The sequence below is a fragment of the Falco punctatus genome (genome assembly GCF_963210335.1).
Source record: "Falco punctatus genome assembly, chromosome: 1".
Taxonomy (NCBI): Eukaryota; Metazoa; Chordata; class Aves; order Falconiformes; family Falconidae; genus Falco; species Falco punctatus.
Genome location: NC_137580.1, coordinates 6,070,654 through 6,087,543, shown reverse-complemented (window position 1 = coordinate 6,087,543; position 16,890 = coordinate 6,070,654). Strand labels below are relative to the sequence as shown.

Sequence of the window (16,890 nt, the reverse complement as noted above, 5' to 3'; positions counted from 1 at the left end):
GTAACCAGAGGCAAGGTTACAAAAATATTAGTACTCTAACTCATACACATGAGAGAAGATGAAGACTTAGGAAGCCCTGACAGGAATTGTCTACATGAAGCAAGCTTTTAAACTCCATTCAGCTTTTTTAAAATGTATTTTGTTTTGGATGTGCTTTGAGCCAGGAGGAAAAAAAAACCCCACAGTTAAATTATTTCAAACTATGTTGGGCACTACATGTACCACTCCAGATTTAAAAGCAATCTTGTTTAACAAGAACTCTCCCACCTTTCTCAGTCTATGCGACTAAAGTGTTAGAATTATTTCCTTGTCATACATTTACACGGTTGTATCAGCCTTTGCTAGTCCTGCCCAGTGCAGCAGAACAATAGCACCCAAGTTGTGTCTGGGCTGTGCAGATGAGTCACACAAGTTGTGGCCCTCTTCCAAAAAAATGTATGAGGCGATAAATTGCTGAGTTCTCCTGGTCTTCTCCTGCAGGTTTAAATAAGAAATAACCCCACAGAGCTTACCACATTACATGCAAAATGCAATCAATATGCAACGTGGGCATATGGTTTATAAAGTGACAACCAGTGTGTTGCAATAGGCATGCAGCAGCCTGGTCAATAGTACATTTAAAATCCCTCTCCTCTATTAGTGAAGCTGGTGCACATGAAAATGGGGTGACCTACGTATGGTGACATTTAGGGGCTTCACAAAATGTGCTATTTTTAACCGTGTTTCATCTTGATTCCTATTCTAAACATTGCTTGTTGTTACGTCGCTCTGAATCCTCTAAATGACTTTGAGGCTGTAATGTGTTGATGACAGCCATTTGCTGGGTTGGATTTAAATTTACCTTGTCCCACACCATTTAAGCTAATGACACTGACAGCCAGCGGTCACAGAGAGAAAACAGGAATGCTTCAAAATCATTTATCCCATAAAGTAGAAAGAGAAGGTATGAGGGAAGAGAACTCATCACAATGAAATGCTACATTCAGAGCAATATAAATTAAATATGGTGTTGACATGCTGGTTGTGGATAAGAAAAAAGGGAGACTCCTTCTGTAACAACATTTATTGCTCTTGAAATGAGGGGGAAAGGTGCTATAGCATGCAGGTGTGACAGCTGCATGAAAGATATTGTCTCTTTGGTACACTGTTCCTTCTCCTCCACCACCTGATAGATGTGGATGTGTAGCAATGTTATTCCCTGTAACGCAGACAACTGGCCATGACTGGCAGAAGTAAGGGACATGTGGCCTCACAGTGGTTAAAATACCTAAATTATGAAATAATTGAGGTCGTCAAGGACTTCTGCAGCTCGATTGGTCCAACCTCCTGCTCAAAGCAGGGGCAACTTTGAAGGTAAGTCAGGTCACTCAGGACCTGTCCAGAGAAGTTCTGAAAGTCTCCAGGGATGGTGATCCCTTCCAGTGCTTGATCCTTGATCACCACCACTATGAAAATTGTGGTCCTGGCATCCTGCTGGAATTGCCATTGCTGCACCGTGACCCATCATTGCTTTCCGTCCTTTTGTAGTGCACACTTGAGAAAAGACTGACTACAGCTTTTCAATAACTTCTGCATTAGGAAGATGAAGACAGTAATCAGATCCTCCCTGTAGGCTTTTTTGTCTCCAGGCTGAACTAACCCCCATCCCCTTCCCATGTGGTTGCTCCACTACATCTGATTGGGAAGATGTGTCCATTAATGAAATCTGGGATCGGACCCCAGGCAGAGCTTACGACACTGTTCTGGAGAGATCCTACCATCTTCTATCTCCTTTTTCTTTTTCTTTTCCTCCCATTCTTGATGAAGTCCAGCTCGCCATGCCGATCACCGCACAGGACCTGCGGTGCCCACCCAGTTTTCAGCAGGGAGCAGTTGCTTTCCCCTGTGTAACCAAGGAGTCAGGCTATGAGCTCTCAGCCACAGCGAATGCAGACTGAAGGAGTAATGCTTTCTATGACAAAAAAGAAAAAAAAAAAAAAAAAAACCCACCAAAAACGTTTAAACATAAGCTTTGCTGCAAAATGGAGTGTTCACTTGCCACCTGCTTTTGAAAAGGGGGTTCGTCAGACACAAGTGCACTTTTTCAGAAATGTACAGAAGTGAAGTCTTCAAGAATCTTGAAATAACATCGTCTTAGGTGCAAATTACCCCTTATGAAAAGGAGCTATTAATTACATTTGCTTTCCTAATAGCAACTTCACTGTGCAAGGTGAAAAACATATTGCCAGTTTTGCATAAACCATCTTATGGCAAATATGCTGCTTTTTTTTTTTTTTTTTTTTACCCAGTCCTTTTTGGGAAAACTGGGAATGAGAACATTTACCCCTACCCCATTGCCTTCCCCCCCCCCAGCACCAGTATCTCAGTGCCCACGCAGGATGCAGAGACAGGAACAGGCTGTAAGTTGGCTTTGCACTTTGTTGGCCTTCAAACTATAGCTGTGCTGCCTTAAATTATGTCAAAACCACCCATCCCCAGAGACAAAAAATACGACTGAGGTTTACGGGGCTGCACAGAAGTTTCATCTACGTCTTTTTTACTGTCTGCGCTTTTCTGCACAGAAGGGAGGAGTGATGCAGAGGCTGGCTCAAAGCCTCCCGTGGATTCATCCCCTTGTCAAAGAGAGCCTCAGCCTCAGCTGGCCTCGGGAGAGCTCCCGCGGGGGCTCGGTGCTGCTGAACTGTGCGGAGCAGGCTTAATGGAGCCGCGGATCAGGCTGCATATCTGCTCATACGGACCTGAACATGTGCTTTTAATAGAAAAAAAAAATCATTTTGCGACTATGCGAATGCTTGGGGTTTATTTTAAGTGCATGGTAACACGGAGCCTCGTGAAGTTCTACGCACGTAAGGATTTATAACACAGTGCACTGAAACATATACGCTAAAACACTCAGAGTAGAACTGCCCTTACTAAAGGACTCTAAGCTCTGGAATACACCATGCAAGGGAAGCTTCCAGCAGCTCAGCACCACCATAAAGGTAACTGCCCGCTTCCTAGCTGGGGTAAAACCAGCTATGGGCGCTTCCTTGCCTTGCCTTGCTGTGCAGGCAGCCCTGCCCAGCCGCCCCCAAACACCACCCCATCCTCCCCCACCAGACCACTTTCCCCTTACATGACATCATTTATTCAGGAATTGCCCCAATGCTGGCTTGGAGGCTCTCCCCTCTGCCCCAGCCCCTCCCCCCAGCTACCCCGTGGAGACAGAGAAAGCTAAAGAGAACAGTAGAGGGATTTGGAGTGACTTGGTGAAATGCTATCAGGCTCTATTCCTAGATGCTGTGCGGCTTTACTATACATATTCCTTGTTAATTTTGAACATAGGCTTATTATAGAGAAACTGGATGTCTTGAGGGCTATATTTGGAACTGCTGAAGCACAAAAATTCTAAAATTGCAACTGCAGCTTACTGAAACATTGAATTTGCTCTCTAATTAAAATTTCTCATATAAACTTGAGCTACTTCAGCATGCAGAGCATTTTTCCTGTCTCTGCCTAATGTTTATACATTCAGTCTCTGTGGAAGATGGATATAATTTTCTTTTCTGAGACCACCCCCATTTTGATTGCAGTATGTTCTTTTTCAGCTTTAGTCTGTGTCACCGAAATGGTTTTGGTGTTTCCATCTACAATTGATATAAATCCTCTATAGTGCATGAGATTAAGGAGTTTATATATATTAAAAAGTTTGTGTGTGTGTGTGTGTGTGTATGTATTAGATGAGTTTATATGTATTTGCATTTATACATACATATATATACACATACATGTATGTATGTGTGTATGTAATGTTCATATTATTTATAAATAATATGAAGACCACACCTGAGCAATGGAGAAACAATCTTTTTTTTCTTTTTTCTTTCTGTTTTTTTTTAATTCCAAAAAGAGGTTTGTGTGCGCTATGCATTAACCCCCTGTACGCAGCTGCAGCGTGTTCTGCAACACACACACAAAAATGACATGCTCCTCTGGCAGTGATGCCACAGTGGCAATCCACAGCTATTTATATTTGATCTTGTCTTCTGTCACTGGTGTCAGACTTTAGCTCGCCCTTCCCCCTTCTCTTTTAGTTTGCTTCACTGCTGATTATTCCACAAATGGCAATGTGAAGCTGTGTGCAGCACGATAGCAGGCAGAATTAAAGGGCTTAATGAACTGCGTATGCTGGTAAAGGCTTCCTTTGCTGTAGCGTGAAGCAGAAACTCTAGCAGATCAATTAAAAATGTCTGTTCTAGAAAAAACTACAGGAAGGCTATTTTGAGGGAGGAAAGGAAAGACATAAGAGGGGAATACAGGACTTCGGGCTTTAGTCTGAAAAAGCAAAATGAAATAGTTAAGTCATTTTGCAGACATCTACAGCTGTAGATTAGGGATGCCCACCGAGGCCATCCGGTATGCTTCTGGCTGAAGCAGCAAAAATAAAGCAGACATTGTCTCTAAATATATTATCTTTCAACAGTAATGCACACCCACAAAATAATCATGAGGTTTTTGACATAAGAACTGCAGAAAGACTTTAAGGGTATTGTACAATTCAGAACAGTACATCCTCTGGCTATTACTTGAGCTGCTCTGACATCAAAGCAGCCCTAACATGAAGAAAGCTGATAAATGGCACCAGTCCCACCACAACACACCTCTGCTCACAGATGATGTATGCCCTCCCTCCCAAAAATGATTACAGAGAGTCATATTATAGCTCGGCTTGCAACATTTATTTTATCATTTCAACTTTGCGTGCAGAAATACATTATTCAAATTACTTTTTCAAAACCACTCGCATGTCTTTCATACAACTTTCTGGTGACTGTTGGTTTTTCTGTGAACGGTGAGATTGGGGAGGCTAAGAGAGTCTTGCTGACAACTTATTTACCTGTCACTAAATGGCACCCTGACATTTCTGGAAGTGTTTCTGGAGGTAATACCAAGAACAGCTTGTTGCCAGCAATCTCGTCTGACTGCTGAGGAGATGTCCCTGGCTGTGAAATTTCATGTGGTTCCCAGCCCACGACAGGAGGTGACAGCTGATCCTGAACCTGGGCTGGACAGGAGTGCAAGCATTCCTGACACATCCCATGTCCAGTTTGAGGTCTAGAAACCTTTGTGTAGTCTGGGACATCATTCTCGGGCAACCTTGGCACTACAAAAACTCCGCTGCCCGGATTTCCCAACAAAGCAAATGAGACTCTGCTCTACTTAAACCAAACCTCAATTTATTAAAGCTTATTCCGGGTCTATAGGAACAAAATGACTCATTTACCAGAGAGAAGAGAATGGAAAACACCAATGTGATTGTTTTCATAAATAATGAAGGCAAAAACTCCATCACGTACTCGGCAGTGAACGGAGGTTTTTATTTGAAAGAGCAGAATATGCAGTCAGTGAATTCCTTGCTATAGGAGACCTATACAGTCTGCCACAGACACAAATAAAAATGCAGCCAGCACACACAGGAGGCGATGCAGAGGAAACAGATAAAACAGAACTAGCTATTTTTAACTGCCATTAATATTACAAGAGAAACTGTGACAAAGGGAACAGCTTCCGAATTCAGTGTAGTGATATCATTAATGCCAGTAAAATAGCACCTAATGAGCTGTCATATCAATAACGCAAAATAAAGGCAAGAAGAGACGTCTTAATAAGACAACCACAGCACCAATTATAGATGAAAAATAAATTATTGTGAGATTCTGAACAAAATCTTGAATTAATACAGCTAACAGATATTCCCTTTACTGCATGTTTCAGTCTTTTAGTTGTACAAGACTCTAAACATTTCCAATTAAAGGAGGTGTTTTGCTAAGACAGCAAGACAAGCCTCTGAGCATGTATTTCTCAGCTTGGATCACAAAAACACTCTCATTTACTTTATGCCAATGACTGGGATGATAATTTGCAGTATCAAAGACACTTTATGAAATGTTTGACTGTGAAGAATAAAAAGAGAACATGATTCCCATAATCTCTTACCTGAGTTCTAATAAAGAGGTTTTTCAAAAATTCAGACACTTATTTGAATAAACGGCAGCAAAACCACCTGCATATGCTTACTTTCTGTGAACATGGAGAGAAGAAAAAAGTAACTTGGATTGTGTAATCTGAAGATACTTTAAAAGATACTTCAATACATCTTCCAAGACGCCCCTGGAAATTCTACTGAGTGGAGTCTGTTAAACATTTTACACAGAGAAATTAACAAGTCATTGGTGTCCCCGTCCCTGCTTTGTGTACTTTCTATGATGTAATTTAATGCCTTCTTGCTGAAATGACTAAAATAGAACAGACTCTCCACAAGGTAATGGGCTTTACTGGTGGTGTAAGCATTTTCTAAAAAGAGCTGGACCTCCACTAGCAACTGTGTATTTCTCTGAGATCGATCAATCGATCTATTCACCTATATTTCTACCTATCATAAAACAACTTTTGATAACACAAGCATCTGATATTCCTCTCTTTCCTGCTACCTTTCCTGAGAGATTATATTCCCAACACTTTTTTTCACCCCAATCACTTGTGATAATAAATTTAATTAATATCACCAGAGTACAGGAAAACTACAGTATCCTATCCAATAATCTCAATTACATAACTCAAGTATTAGCTCAGCTGTAAAGAACCAAATATTCACAGTGGATTTGTTCATGGACGATTTATTGATTAAAAGATCATGATAGTCAACCGTGAATATTAATTTACAAAACAGACAAGACTAATTAAATGTGTTTATCTCTTGAATGACTTGCGTCTCTCTGGTAATCCACATTCTTACTGTCTAACAAAACAGTTTTACAGACAACTTGGTAATTTCAGGCAACTCTTATTGTAAGAATACCAACTGATGGCGTATACTGTGCAAGGTGAAAATCGTAATATATAAGAAATACAGCACTTTTAAAATAATAGGAAAACAGTTGCTTCTGAATGAAGTAGTCCTTCCCCTATGCTCTCATTCCTGAGATGAATTAGCATTTATTAACATAAACATTTGTGGCAGCCACTCAGTGGAATCAGGATATTGATCTGGATTAAAATTAACTTGACGAGACAAACAAACAGTAGTTGCTTTCATCACGGATTTTAAGGATTATCTTCACTTCTCCCAGGTGATGGCACCCCACTTCACCCTCCTGAAAAGCACCATCCTGCCTACTTTGAAGGAACTTTCTAATTTTGATTCTGAAAGAAAACAAAACTTCCTGAATCTATTATTGCAGAGGAGAGTTATTATTTTTTCCATCAAAATATGTTCAGGTTTCAAAAGCTGATTTTTTATTTTTTATTTTTTTTTTTCACAAGGAAAAGTCATTAAGGAAAAGCAGGCATTCCAAAACCAACATCATCAGAAAAACTTGTTTTCCATCTCCAAAACTCCTCGATGGAATTTTTTCCAGCACCTTTAGCTTAAACCCACCATGGATCTTCCCCACTACTCCTGTTCCAGCACAGCATGAAGAAAAATTGACTGAACATAACTTGGTGGCTTTCACGATGCACAGAGATCCCCATGCACATTTGTTCGTTGTAACCCAGTGAACCTGAATATTACGGTATCTCCTAAGTGTGAAGTCTGCCAGGTGGTACAAAAGTGCAAGAAACCCAGTCGCTCGGGTAACTTCTAGTGAAGGAACAGCACCACATGGGCAAGGCAGGGACTAACTGAGCTCTTCCATCTCCGACTTTGTCATCATGTCTTCTCTGTTTGGCTAACATTAAGCACTACAGTGCATCACAGCTTACTCAACAAATTATATCCAAGGTCTAATGAAAACATTTTCATTGTTGCTAAGACCTCAAGCTCTTAACCTTGTAGGAATAGCTTTCCATAGCTCTGTGGACCTGGAATTCCAGCATACTCCAGTTTTCTAAGGATCTGCCCAACGTGGGGGAATTCCCTCGACAGATGAGACTGACCTACATCATCTCAGGCTGGCTCTAGAAGAGGGTGTCAGCCAGACAGAAAGGGTTACAGCTCAACCTCTATCTATCCTTCATGGCTTCTTGCTGCGTGCAGTGTCCCTGAAGGCACAGACAGGTAAGCCCAATTTACAACAGCCCCAAGGCACTGGATAATTATTGCAGAGGCCACCCTAGACTCCAGGCACTTCTAAGATGAGAAAATCAGAGGTGGCAATCAGACACCTTTTCCTTTTCACTGATGCTTAACAAACCTCAGCTGGAGATTAATTATTCCAGTGTAATTATGCTAAGTTCTGAACTAGTGATCCTGTAGACAGGAGACACTACAGTGAAAATAAACCATAACTGTATTTTTATTTTAAACCCTGATTCGTAACAAGGCTATAAATAACATCAAAGAAATCAATAAAGATAGAGCGCTAATACCTAAGTAACAGACTGTCTCCACACAGTATTAGTTTCTGTGAATTTCTTCACGTAGATAGATTTGAAGGGGGCTTGTCTTCTCATTTTTTCTCTTATGTGGAAGTCAGATTTAATACACTTTGAAATATAAATGGTAATGAGGTCATAAAAGATGCTGAAATGAATGAGCTGAAGAAAGAAACACGGGTGAGGATACAGACTCATAAGCAAGCTGGTAATTTCAAAATGCCATGAAGTCGGGCTAGACACTAATAGCCCCCTAAAACAAAGCAACCCTAAAAAAAAAATCCCAGTAGTCTTTCAGCTCAAAATCAACTCATTGTAGTGTGTAGTCAAAACTCACTGTCAGAGAAGACATGATGAAAAAGAAGCTCAGCACAATCATTGCCAATGCAAAGCCATTGCAGAGAATAAATCACAGCAATGAGAGGCAGAACATAGCCGTTAGGTCGTCTGCTCCACGTCCCAGCAGTGGAGTGATGTGTCTGTTGTTTTGTTAATGCCTTTTTTTTCAGTTTGTGCCCGTTTTAAGTGACCCCTAGGCACATGACTTCCAACACTTATCTTGCAGTTCCACCTATGATTAAAGTTTCCCAGTAGGAGATGCTTATTTGTGCATAGTCAGTTTTGGTAAGATTCAGTTTGTTAGCCACAATGTATTCTGTTGCATTATGCAGAGTATATTTGCATAGCCTACATGCAGTTATGAAGATGTTCCTTAGAGACACTCTGGCTAATTATATTCAGTTTCTGAACTTGATCTTAAATCCAAGTGAAAGAAACTCTTGGGCACATATTATTGAACTAGATTCCTATAAATGACATGTCAGTGTGTGTTCTAACTCAGCTGTCCAACTGACTAAAAGAAACCCTACCTGTCAGCATCACCCATTCACCTTCTCTTGCTTTCCCCTTGACCCCAGCTGGCAGCTGCCAACAAGAGGGAATATATGGTGATTATTTTGCAGTCTCCACCCAGTTCCCAACCGGATCCTACTCCTTTTTCCTTATGGAAAGGTAAAACTCCCATTCATATCAGCCTGGCCAGAACTGGTCCCTAGGATATAGGTTCCACTGCAAGGTTAAGATACGAATATGAATACCTTTTCTCATCCATCTGCAGTATGAAGGTAGGTGGGATATCAACTCCTCAGTGTTATCCCAAACTATAAAAATAGAAAAACTTGGTGAACAGGGGGGTAGGAAATTTTTGTTGTTGTTGTTTGCTTTGGGAGTTTTTTTTGGGGGGTGGGGGTGGTTTGTTTTTTGTGGTTTTTTTTTACTTTGGAAAATAACCTCTATGTGTGAAATGTGGTGACTGACTGGTGGCTTGAATAATATTGTTTAAACCCAGCTAAAGTAAAAGCACCATTCATTCTTAATCAAATCAATGATAATTAATTTAGCTCTGCTAAGATATTTGCCCAGTTTACATACACTAGAGTGATACATTGTAGTGCGATATGCTATATAAAGAAATATTTCCCATATCTCTTCTAAATTAATTGCTTAAATTTAAGTTTCCTATTAAGCAAAATAGGAGCTCATGACTCACTTTTTTTATATCATCCTTGAGTTTATATTTCTCCTCCTCTCCAAATGTAATTAATATTAATGTTTTAAATTACTTCTAACATAGAAGACCCCTGTGTCTTTAATCATGCTCACTTCTGGATCTGTTTAAAATTCTTCTCTTTTTTTTTCAGTTACAGGACATGACTGAAATTTTAATGCTGTCTGCAAGATGTGCCACTGCTTTATCATATGTAATGACATTCTGCTCTCATATACCCAATTTGGCTTAGTTGACTGTTGTTATGCATCCAGAAAAGGTGTCCTTACACATCCACAGTAGCATAATTACCCCAAAACCCACCCAGAAATTGGAAAAAGTTGGTAATGAAGTTTTCCAAAGGAGAAACAAAGGGCAGGCCCTAACTGGTTTTCTCACCCTGAAGATGACCATTTGGTTTGGGGATGGGGCACACTGCTGAAGCAATTTGCTCAGTCTGTGCTAATTTTTTTATAAAGTCATAGAGTCTAAATTTTGTCAGCCTGGCACCTTTCACAAAGACTATATACACCAGTGGATTTTTAAAGATACTGTTCCAATATACTGAAAGAGCAATAGCTCTCCTATCAAAGACCTTTGCCTCTGGGTCTTTCAAGAAGCTTATGATTAAACAAGCCTTATTGTGAATTATTTTTCTAAATGTCCGTTTCTTTGTGAGTAGAATGAATTGTTGGCTGCTGCATTAAGAGTTCCTCAGAGCATCATGCTGAGTAAGATCATACTTAACAATTGGTTTAGGCAGGTTTATCCGCTGCTAGTCAACGGGAGAAAGCTGTTTTATGGACACCACTTGCTCTGATTCGATGCCAGCCGCAGTCCTTGTATTAAATGGGGATATTTAAAATTAACATGTCGTTTGTCCCTGGCTGAAATGAATAGACGGCTTGTGTTTTGTCATTAGAGATGGTGCTGCACAGTCACTGTAGCAACAAAAGAAATGGTTATAAAACCCTCCGGGGGTCACTGAAGGACCGTGGCAGTGACTCATGTGACCTCGTCCCTCTTCATTTGGAAGAGGCAAGACCCCGTACTTCACAGTCCTCCTGGCCAGACAAATGTTCAACCAAGAGATGGTCCAATGAGGCCAAATTAATTTCCCCACCCCTGTAGTTTAGGAATTCCCTTGTGCTGTTTTGTTTCAGGAGATGTTTCAGGATGTCTGGCAGAAGAGCAACCATCGGGCATCAATCTGGTACGTGTGGGGCAACTGCTGTGGGCACACGGGCAGGAAGATGCTCTTGTATTTGCAATATAAACAGGATCCAGCACGTTGGAGAGGCCTGTCTTTGTTTTAGGCTACTGCTCTTTTTGGCCAAAAAATTACATACCAGTCAATCTAAACCTGCTCTTTCAGGTACCTTTAGTTTCTGTTTGATTCAGTTATGAGATCTTAAAGCTGAGGAAGTCTGGTGAAAGCACACAGCGTATCTGGTCACCACATTGCTATTGTATCTTTACCCTACTCAAAATTAATTTTCCACCGCTTCCCGAGCACTGGCGTGTGCGTGAGCAGGGAGCCAGAGGGCTGTGCACCATCCATCCACCTTGTCGAATTAGGGTCCTATAAGCTAACCGGCAGCCAAGTTACTTCAAAGCAGGCTTTTAAAAGACAGATATTATCTCAGTAGCAACACCACCATGGAAATTTTTAGTCACTTGCAGTTCTCCAATAAGGCTGTTTGGAAACCCGATAAAAATCTGTGTTGTGAGTGTTGTTTTATTCTAGATTGGAGGTCTCTAAGTTCCCTTTCAAGGGTCACTGACACTTCATTTGACTCTTTAAACTGAAGTGTTAATTTATATGTTAACGCCAATAATGAGCTAACATTTCTGGGGTTGTATATCAAAAATTTTCATATCTTTTAGCCACTGCACAATCTCAACTTGAGAATTACTGAAGGATAGTAAATCAGGATGTTCAGTACTTTAACTTACAGTCAAGTCTACGATACTATAAAGCATGCTAGGTGTCAGAATTTGCCTGGCTTGTCTTGTTGGCTATTGATTTTCACAGGACTGAAATTTGGTACAGTAGGAGGCAGGTACTGTCCCTCAGCTCAACCAAAAACTGCAGCTGTCTCTGAGGATGAACACTGCATTTATGTTATAAAGCAATAGTAAGATATCTCAACAAATGGGGTTAGGGTCTTATTGCACTGAGATGATGCACACTAAGAGGTAATTCCTGCCATGAAGCATTCTCCACCTAATTAAACAAGTCAAACAAAAGGTAACTTCTCAAGAAGAAACACTAACACGGTGAAGTAGATGGCCTCATTAAAGATTTCAGAGCTTTTTAGTGGTAGAGCCATGAGTAGGAGCCCAGCAATCCAGCCCGGTGCCTCCCACCCAGGCTTCCCCTGAACACCCCGTGTTACTCTGTGAGGTCAGACCCAAATCCTACCTCTTCTGCTTGCAGAAATTACAGGTTGAAATGGTAAATATTTGCTGATGTGATGATTCCCATGAAAAATGAGAGATGCCTGACAACATGATCTAGAGATATCTTGCTTCTAGCCAACAACAGCCCCCGCTCAGCACCGATGACAAAATGCCCATTAGAAGCTAAAAGATGTTATGACACTGGCAGATTTTGTTGTAATGGACTGCAGAGAAATGAGCGGATATTCTTTGGACAGCTTCACTGCAGAAGCACCAGAACATTTATGAGTAAATTCATTTGAATACCCCACATAAAATAGTCGAGTGACCTCATGACGTTCTTTTGCGATGGAGAGGTACCATTATCCCTGGTGTATGTGGGATGACAGAGGCAGCAAGGGTGGTTTGGTTGTCAAAACATAGGCATCCAGTACTATTTTAGAAACTTCACAGTGATGGTCCAGGACTCCCAGCTTTCCCAGGGTTATATTCTGGCTTCACAGTTATATTTGCCAGCCTCATGCGAATGTCTTGGACACCTAGGATCTACATTTAGGCTCATGAATTGCTCCCTAAGTGACCTAAAATAACCCAGGAATCATGCAGTTAACTCTGAAAAGGACCCCAGGCTGTACTTGGAAGTGACAACACTGAACTGCATTTCACAAATATCAGCTCTTTTCTTGCCTCTTTCTTTCAGACCCATATGGCCACCTTTTTCCCTTAGACCAATCAATTACATTTTCACCAATTCCTCTCCCATTTGCATCCTACATCAACAGCCAGTTCGACTCTCCCTCTTTTTTATACTCCTTTTACCTGCTGGTTGTACTTTCTGTTCAATAACTATGAACTGTGAAACTATTCATAAAAGCAAAGGATGAGGGGGGAGGAGGCAGCTGATGGGGGAGCAGAGAGCAGCTCATGTGGGCAGTAAAGGCTTAGATGATGCTCAAATAGAGCTAGGGGATTTGAAGGCAGGAGAAAAGAGGAGGCAGAAATGAAGTTTTACTGTTTCAGGAGTAGGGATGAGGAAGAGGCTGAAATACACCACAAAATTCAACTGGTAATGAGCATCAGCAACCGAAAACAGGGACTGATTTTACCAGTCCCTTTCCCATGCTAAGACGACATCATACCTTGTGCTCACAGTATAACCGTAAAGAGTGTCTGCATTCAGCTACCTACAATTTCATTATCTCCTATTGTTTAGCCATTCTCTTACAACGGTGCCTGAAAAAGTGACATTAAGTGACACTACACGTCAGCAATGCAAGAACAAAAAAAAAATATAATGGTCTTACTTTTCCTTTCAGTTAAGACTACCTGTATGCCTGCTTCATTCTTGAGGTTTCAAAGAAGTCAAAATGGTCTGCAGACAGACAGCTGCATCCATAATTAATCCCACATGGGTGCAGCAGGAAAGAAAAGAAATTTTGCTCTAGGATGTTATATTACTGCAATACCCATTAAGATTTCTAGTTCTTGCACTGTGTGAGAGACAAATTTTGCTATTTTTAAAGTGTAAGCACTTTGGAAATACAGAACATTTTATTTTTATGTTTAGACAGGGCTCTACAGTCAGCATTCAGACAGGGAGAGAATTAATACTACAAAATTAATTGTTTCACGGTGAGACAGCATTTTACACAATTCCCTGTGTTCAGCAAATGCCTGTGTGGAAACAGAGAAGCACAATTCTTAACAAATAAGCCATGTTCTCTATTCTGCTCTGGTTAGGTGGATCGGACTGGAAATTCTTCTTTCTGAGGGTATTTTCTGAAGTTCATTTTTGTTGCTGCTGAAAGATCAGAGTGGAACCCACCAGCTAACAGATTATCTCTTGACCCTGAGCAACAGAAGTCACATACTTCATGCAGTGAATGTGAGGAATTGCCCTCTAGTTTTTAAATTCCAGTTCACAGCACAACAAATAAAGTTTAATACAACAACTCACTAGTTAAAGCTCTTGTGAGTTCAGACCTCTGCTCCATAGGCTCATACGATGATGACACTTATTTGGTTTTACGGTCAAGTGTTTTTTCAACTTCTAAAATATGAAAAGACAAAGACTCACAATAATATTTTTTCCTACTAGTTTCTTACACAGTTTGGAGTGCTAGGGAGGTGCATTGTCATCTTTTTGAGAAACTAATGAAATTATGGAGGCTTCAAACCTCACCAGATACACAATCAAAAGTATGCTTTCCATGTCCAATTGAAAAAATAAGCACAGTGATACTAGTGAGTGTACCTCGAGGCAAACTGTTTTAAAACTATTTTGTATGGGAAGAAACTGCAATTATTACTGCACAATTACAATTGTTCAATTAACAGTATGATGACTGATAGCACCTTTAATTCACTAACAGAAATATTGATATGGTTTTCAGTAATTCCAATACAATCAGCAGTTCTTATTGGGACAGGAACTCTTGCCTTGTTCTGAACTAAATATTTATCTCCAGACTCTCCCATCAGTCTCTCTCTTGCACTCCATTTCAGGCCATTACTATGGCTGTAGCAACAACACACTGCCAAAAAAAGACAGTTGGTAAGATCTACCCATTTTAGAGAAAATGACTTTGCAAAGTCTGCTCTTTGGAGTATTAAAAATCCTCATTTTTCAGGAACGACTACTGCACCGTAACTGTAAACTACCTGACAAGAATTTTTTACAAGCTCGGTGTTTGGAACGGCTTGGAGAATGACAGTTTGTGTAACAAAACTGAATATTTATGCATGTGAGACAGGTACAAAAAATAACAGTCACTGCCAAAACCCAGCAGTCTGCTGTTGCATATCCATGCCTTGGCTTGCAATGTCACGTGCAGGTGATTGCCTTTACTATACCAGGTTTCATCATTATTTAACAACAAAAGATTATTTGATACCTCCATTCTACAGAGGATTTGGTGGGAAACAGTAGGCATGGCAGTTTCACGTATTCAGGCCAGCAAGGCATTTAAGCAAAAGGGAAATGCCACTGGCTACACTGAAGTGATGACTAAGTACAGTACATTGCCTGGTTCAGAAAAAAAGTCGAATTGTTTTGGAAGTTTGCTCAAGTAAGGGCTTATGTCTGCATAAGAGTTGGACATAAGGTACATTTCCACCTGCTCATCAGGGACATTCAGTGTTCCTTTGTGCTCTCCGGAGTTTAAACTTCTTAGCAAGTTTTCTGTAATGCATATAGCCCTTCTGTATTATATGCATATAGCTGCTGTATTAAAAATATTCAGGTATTTAACAATTCCTTGAAAAGAATTGCAGTCACCTGTATTATACAGCTTGTCTTCCATTTGACAGATTACATGCTACAATGACATATATATTGTCCATGTAATTTTTTAACTGAATACTTGAACAATGATTATGATATGCATTGCATTTTAAATTATCTTCCATTATGTTTCATGTGCTGTACAGATTTCAGTTGGCATTTGCTAGACAGCCAGAAAATTATAGCAATTATTGAAAATTATTGTGATATAAAAGCAATGTACTTCCCCCTCCTCCTATCAATTTTCTTTGTATTGGTATATAAAACAGACTTCTGCTTCAGCACCTGGGAAGACAAACTATATTTTTCCTCCTTAACTATTAACTGTGCAGAGAGAATTCTACTTAGCTTCATAGTTTTGGTAGCAGATATGCACTCAGTATTAATTCTGAACTATTGTTAGGATTCTGCTTTTTACTATCTAGACATTTACTTGACTTAGGCTAGAATTTTATCCATATTTATACATATATATGCGCACTCACATATATTTTCATGAGTATAACCGTCAATTCTTTATTCTTCTTTAAAAATATAATCTATTCTTAATTTCATTATTGCTTTCCTGGTTCAGATCAAGGACATTTTAACAAGAACTTCTGTAACCAATTTCTTTTATTACTTAATTTATCTTAATGGCAAGGACCTGTCCTAACGAACTCATCTATCCACGGTTAGTTTTACATTCATGAGTGGTTTCTTAAAATCCTATGGGTACTCTCATGTGCATGAAGTTAAACATTCATGCGTTTATAAGAATAAGGTCTTATTTTGCCTGGGCTTTCTTAAATACAGAGCACTAAAACTTCATTGTGTTCCTTTAAGGGGAGAAACAATTCCAAAGTGTTTGAAAAAGAGGATTACTGTTTTTCATAGCATACATATACAACGGTACTAATTTTCATCATGTATGCTTAACTATAAAGCAAAATTTGTAATGCAAATGTCTATACTGTAGCATAACAAACTTGTACTTTGAGTGTTCCTGTGAGTTTAATTGAATCTGACATTGTAAATGGCAGGAATTTTAATTACTTAAAATAATATCTGTATTATGACCCAACACACTAGTTAAAGAGGATATTGTTTGATTATAATTCAATTCTACGTGTTTCTTTCTTTTTTATACTTAGAAAAGCAAATGTCTTTACTGTGGCAAGAATATGTCTCATGCTATTTGCTGGAACAACAAACCAGAAAAAAATCTAAATAGGAAAACTATGTTAAAATAAAATTAAAAAAAAATCAAAATCAAACCACAAAAAAAAAAATAAAATCCTGTTTAAAACCTTTACCTCAGCTC

General features: G+C 39.7%; 2 protein-coding genes across 2 annotated transcripts in view; one reads left to right on the top strand and one right to left on the bottom strand.

Moving 5' to 3' along the window:
- Positions 1 to 12,984, bottom strand: part of FAT4 (FAT atypical cadherin 4) — a 366,865-nt gene extending 353,881 nt beyond the window's left edge. Inside the window, exon 1 of the mRNA XM_080373767.1 lies at positions 12,971 to 12,984. The gene's annotated coding sequence lies outside the window, so the exon portion shown is untranslated. The remainder of the gene's footprint in view (positions 1 to 12,970) is intronic.
- Positions 1 to 16,890, top strand: part of ANKRD50 (ankyrin repeat domain containing 50) — a 121,784-nt gene that overhangs the window by 15,826 nt on the left and 89,068 nt on the right. The window contains exon 1 of the mRNA XM_080373768.1: positions 1 to 16,890. This exon is cut by the window's left edge and continues 15,826 nt beyond it; it is cut by the window's right edge and continues 44,204 nt beyond it. The gene's annotated coding sequence lies outside the window, so the exon portion shown is untranslated.